This window comes from Coffea arabica, chromosome 4c, assembly GCF_036785885.1.
Source record: "Coffea arabica cultivar ET-39 chromosome 4c, Coffea Arabica ET-39 HiFi, whole genome shotgun sequence".
Taxonomy (NCBI): Eukaryota; Viridiplantae; Streptophyta; class Magnoliopsida; order Gentianales; family Rubiaceae; genus Coffea; species Coffea arabica.
The window spans coordinates 10,633,240-10,639,239 of record NC_092316.1 but is presented as its reverse complement, the minus strand read 5'-3'; positions in this window follow the sequence as shown (position 1 = coordinate 10,639,239).

Genomic DNA, 6,000 nt, shown 5'->3' with positions numbered 1-6,000 from the left:
AATATTAATTAGTCATATAATTGGATGCCACCATAGAACTTTATAATTACCAACAAAATTTGCAATTGCTAATTGATCTCAATTTTGAAGACCACCTCTAGACTTCCTCATTTAAAATAATGTTGTTAATGATGCTAGTCCTTGAACTGGATGTTGCCCTTAGAACTTAATAATTACTTACAAAAGTTGCAATTGGTAATCGGACGTAACATAGGATACTATTTCAGGATTTTCAAATATGAGCAAGCTAGTAGTGCTAAAATTTGATATCACTATTGGATATTATTATGAGAATTTGGCTAATAGGTACCCAAGAGACATTCATTAAAAAGGGCCTCAATTATTAAATTTTTTTTCGACAATTGTAAAACTAATTTGAAAAATGTCTAAATAGTAGTGCGTATTAAATATAAGTGTGTGCATGGTAAGTTAGATATAAATCCTTCGGCAAAATCTTATCGTAATTAATGTAGACTTTGTTTACGCGTCATTAAATCTAATAGCTCTTTAAAGATTAACTATGCCAATTAGTATAATTAAAAAGTGCAAGTCAGCTTAGGAATTCTTAATTACTTCCTATTTTAATCCAAATTCGTGGCACATTTTCACCCACACAACTGGTGCCCTAGTTTTAGACTTTAAGTATCAGCTTTGCCAAAGATTAGGGGTGGGCACGGATCGGGTATTCGTCCCTAACATGATTTGGCTGATCTGACTCTAATATATCGGATCGGCCATTTTGCGACCCTAACTCGCTTCAAATGTCTTCGGGTATTCGAAAAAAAAGGGCGGGTCATAGGGTACCCGCCCCTAAAAAAAAACTATTTTTCAATAAAAAAAAATTGCTTTCCACTTAATGTCAACATGTTTTTCAATAAAAAAAAACATGCTTTCCAATTAATATTAGTAGAGATATAGTAATTAAAGTCCATATATCACCATTCTCACACATTTCATCCAACAATCAAATCGATCTCATAAATTAAGTACATATTAGAATTATAATATCTAATAGATAAAATGAAATTTCATAATAATTTTGAGTACATCACCATTCTCACACATTTCATCCTTCTACAATACAACAAACACAAGGATAATAAGTATTTGGCAACTTCCTCAACTTCCTTAAGGTTGTTATGGTACAAGACTGCATCCCAAATAAGTCGATTGTGAAATCAAGTTTGGAAAAGAATTGAATCGAACTAATTATTTTTGGAAAAATTATAACCAAAATAACCTTGAAAAATCTTCCCCAACTTCTTTACATCTTTGGAATAGACCTTACGGTATTAAAGGTGATGAAAAAGAAAAATAAATTTCTTACACTAAATAAAAGAGACAAATTTAGGAGACGTAATTGCAATAAAATAAATAAATAAATGAAAGACACAAATGTTTTAATTATCTAGCTAACAGAAAATTGAAACTCCAAACACAAATTTTCGATTGAATTGATGCAAAATTTGTAGGAAAAATTGATGGAGGTAGAATAAAAATAAAAAGGATGAAAGAAATGAACAATTTTGTAACAGAGCTTCACAAATATTTTTTCATTTGGTTCATGTTTCACCAAAAATATTCACTTTCTTCAAATAAGATGAGAAGAAGTGGATCATATGAGATTAGAATATGAGACTGTGAGTCACTTCACTTGCACTTAGAATTAAAAATTATTAAGTTCTAATATGATCCCTAATTTTTTAATATTTATATAATATACCCTGCGGGTCGGATACTCGCGAGTTTTTATTTTTCTGATTCGTATTCGTATCCGATTTTTACGGGTGCCCGACCCTCATCTACCCCGCTAAAAAAAATCGAATCGAATATCCTATTTTTCGGATCGGCGGATTTTTGGCCCATCCCTACCAAAGATAAGGAAAACTCCCGATCCAATGCCCCGCGTTGTTTGGTTTGTTAATAAGTGGTCATTCATTGTCTGCATCGATTTCAATGAATGACTAGACTAACCACTTCGTGTTAAACGGCTTTCAAGCATCGATTTAGCGACGTTTTGTCAAGAGAAATTCGAGGTTCGGCCGACGACTTTTCCCGTGCTAAAATTCTCTTGTCAGCGCAAATATTTTTGGGCCCCAGAGAAAACTTCGCTCCAAAATTTTGTGACCGGGGGGATGTCGCCATGTCGGCTAGCAGCGGAATGATGTCATGAGCTAGCAGCCAATTGAACCGTTCACTTCGTTCCACGGTTTTCTAAATTTTAATTTTTTTTTAACCTCAAATAGCTTTTAACTTAACGACCCACAGAATTAATCGACTTGTTAACGAGTTACATAATGTTAGGCGACCGATGGGACAATTAAGAAAGTCAACCAACCCCAACTGTTTTTCCCAATTGTGACATGACATCTCCAACATTAGGGTTAGGACTTACGAGTTACACACTAAAAAGTCAGCAAAAGTTAATTGAGAACAATTCATCTCCAGCATGGCATGGTACGTAGAATATATTCAGTTAATATTGGAATCTCAATCCATTTTGGAAGTGTTTCATACTAATAATCCTCTAGGTAAAGCTTAGTCACCCCAAACAGAAACAAAGAATAGACAAGTGGAATCACAAAACCGATTCAAGTGGCCTTTTAAGCATGGAAGCGTTTATTAGTAGATGTCAAATCTAATTTGAGCACATTAAGAGACTATCTGCATTGCGTTTTTGGGGATTTTTTTTTTGTAGCTTTTGTAAAAAAAAAAAAAAAAAAAACCTATAACACTTAATTATTGAGGCGTAATATACGCGAGGTAGAAAAAAAAAGTAATTAAAAAATTGTTTGTACTAAGAAAATCCAAAAACACTTGACCACCAAAACTGCAATCTGTAGTTGATGATTGATTGCCATGGTTCCAACTGATAATTATCACGAAATTCCTTATTTTGCAACCAAATCAAATGTAGTTAAGTACAAGCCTTAAAATGAGAAAACTCTATTTTGGACAAACAATTTTCCACGTATGTGGGCACTTTGTTTCAATCAAGCCCGGGTACAAACACATCTTTCTGTGCCCTCTTTTTTTTTTTTTTTTAATAGTATAATTCTTGAATCCTTAGAAAGGAAAAATTAAGCTATATCCATGCCATCCTATGCTTAATCACTTTTGTTCGAAGCTCTACTCTCCAATCTAATGCTTAGATTTAAACTACCGTGAATTGAGCTAATTAGAGAAGTACGCATTACCTCTATGAAATGGAGACTCAACATAGCAAGTATAAATTATGTGGAAAAATGGCATTTAGGAATATCAACATGTTCAAACAGCTTTTGGTGTTTTTAAGTTTACAATTTACTGTATTCCAAAATTCCCCCATCAAAGCTAGTTGTACAACCAAATATCTAATTAGTCCTCTTTACTTAAAAAAAAAATAATAATAATTAAGCTATATCCATGCCGTCCTATGCTTAATACAAAATAAGGTTTATGTTTAGTTTGCTAAATTAGCAAATCAAATTTGAACCAGCGTGTAAACGTAGTTCCAATATTGAATAGCTTGTACGTTCTTTATTCCCAGTCCCAGCTCATTATGAGAGATCGCAGTCTTTATATATGTATGTATTTCTATTGCACTATGGAAGCCATTTTTTTTCTCAATACAAAAAAACAATTGGGCAGATTTCTTGGGTACAAGTAGTTTGGACTCTTACTTTGGTAACTTTGTATTTAACCATTTTAGAGGGGGAGGGTTGGGTTGGGTGGTATGGGAAGGGAGTGTAAGTAGGAGGTATCGGGTTCGAGTCCTCCTGCTTATACTAAAAAAAAAAAACCATTTTAGAACAAAAACAAATAAGTAAAATCTAGTAATGCATAATCTTGGCCGTGTGGTTGGTCGGTAAGTGTGAAGATATTTTGTTCGTGTCATATATCAAGACAAATGCCCGGTTTTGACAAAAAGAAAACGGGGGAAAAAAATGTCCTTCCTTTTTCTCGTGCCTTACTTTTCCGTCTCTTTCTCCATGTCTCTGTCTTTTTTTTTTTACCGTTTCTTTTATAGTATATATAATAAACACTTCGTGCCATAGGTCAAGTCATTGGAATCGAGCCAACGTGATCCACATAGAAGAAATCCAATCAAAGCATCATTTCCACATTCCGAGAAATTAAGAAACTTAAAATATAGTAGTAGTAAAATCATTGAAACATCTCTCGCGTCACGTTGATTTTTTGCTGAACCGTTGACTGCAAAGAATGAATCAAAAAGAAAACAATAGTGACGAGGAGAAAATGAAAAAATTTTTCGAGCAGACTAAATGGGCCATCTCTAATTGCCTTCAGGCTGCTGAAATTTTGATCCAGTTCAGACAGCATGGGCTTTAATTTCAAATTCTCTTTCGCAAGAAAGATCTTGTGCCATGGAGTGTTTAGTAGTTCTGTAGGATGCTCAGGAAAATGAAATGGGGCTGGCCCAAAATCTCGGTCTCAATAGATTTGAATTCCCCTCAATTTTTTTTTCTTTTGAAATTTTAGAAACTTTCACTCAAGTGAGCTAATCTTGATTTTTTGTACATACAATTCCCCTAAATTTCCAGTTTTCATTTTGAGTCGAAACTTGTAGTAATACATTTCAATGTGATGATGATGACCATCTTTCTACTACCGTACACGAATTAAACATTGTTAAACCCCTTATCCCTGCAAACTAATTTTCGTTTTTGAAACCCCTTTGATGATCATCCCCCACCTTGGAGCATTTCATAAAACTTGTAATACATTTATTCTGAATACTACTATTTAGGGATAAGCTTTTTTTTTTCCCTAATTGTTCTTTCTATTTCTTTCTTCTTTGAATAAGGATGATAGCGGGTAGGTTTGAAGCAGGAGATAACTCTCTCTAATGCAACATAACTCCCTCTGTCCTTGCTCCACGGGCATTTTTTTTCCCCAATATTATCACTACTATGCATGCCTGCAAAATTCCCTTAATTCTTAGCTGATGGATGATCAAACAAGTAAACCAGAACTTTGGTTTTGGCTCCTGGTCGTGAACGACAATCTCAATTGGAGATGTCAAATCATGTTATCTCTACAATTAAAGGAAAGGGATAAATTCAGTAATCATAAAACATCAATGTTAGATGAATTATAGCACTAGTCGTCAAAGGAATTACATACTTCCAGTTACGGGAACACAATCTCTTCACACATGTAGGTCAGTATTCTGCTCAGAATCCATTTCTACAAGCTGCAAATCTTCTCTATTTTTGTTGTTGGCAATTTATGCATATTATTTTGTTCTCCCTTCGATGAAAGGGAGCTGTATAGTCTTCTGATTGATGAGTAACTTGAGCCCTTCCATTCATAGTTTTCAAGCATGGCTATGAGGATCTTTAATCTCAAAGGAGTGAAGAACTTTAGATGCTCTCTAGTTCTGCTAGCTTCTATTTAAATTTTCTGCTTGGAGAAGTCAAAAAAAAAAAAAATGCTCGAGTTTCTTGTCTGACATCCAGTGGATACTACAGAATACCTCCACCACAACCCAAAGAGAAAGGAGAGTTGCATGCTTTATGACCTTCATGTTCCAGATAGGATGACAAAGTTTACCATTGAACTTTCTGTTGGATAAATGGCTACAACAATGTTAACACTATCTGCTTGAGTCGTGCGTAGCACTGTCCTAAGAAACTATTTCAGAGTATTGAAATATTTCCCTAGGATTAAACAAGCCTTCTTCTATTTATTGCGAACAAGAAAGACAACCTTTCTTCTTGTTGCAAACTAGAAGGACCAGAACTAGCAAATTAAAACCAGCAGATATATATATATAAAAAGGAAGATGAGAACAGAATTATCAGGAAGATATCAACTAACAAAAAATAAAAGAGAGAGAGAGAGAGAGATAGAGCAGCTATCAAAAGATATTAACTGAAGCTGCTGGGGTGATTTTCTGAGGGAGAAGTGGATCCTATTTATAGACTTCAGAGTGAGGTGCAACCCTTCTCACTTCCGATGTGGGACAAAGACTGCAACCCTTCTCACTTGACAATG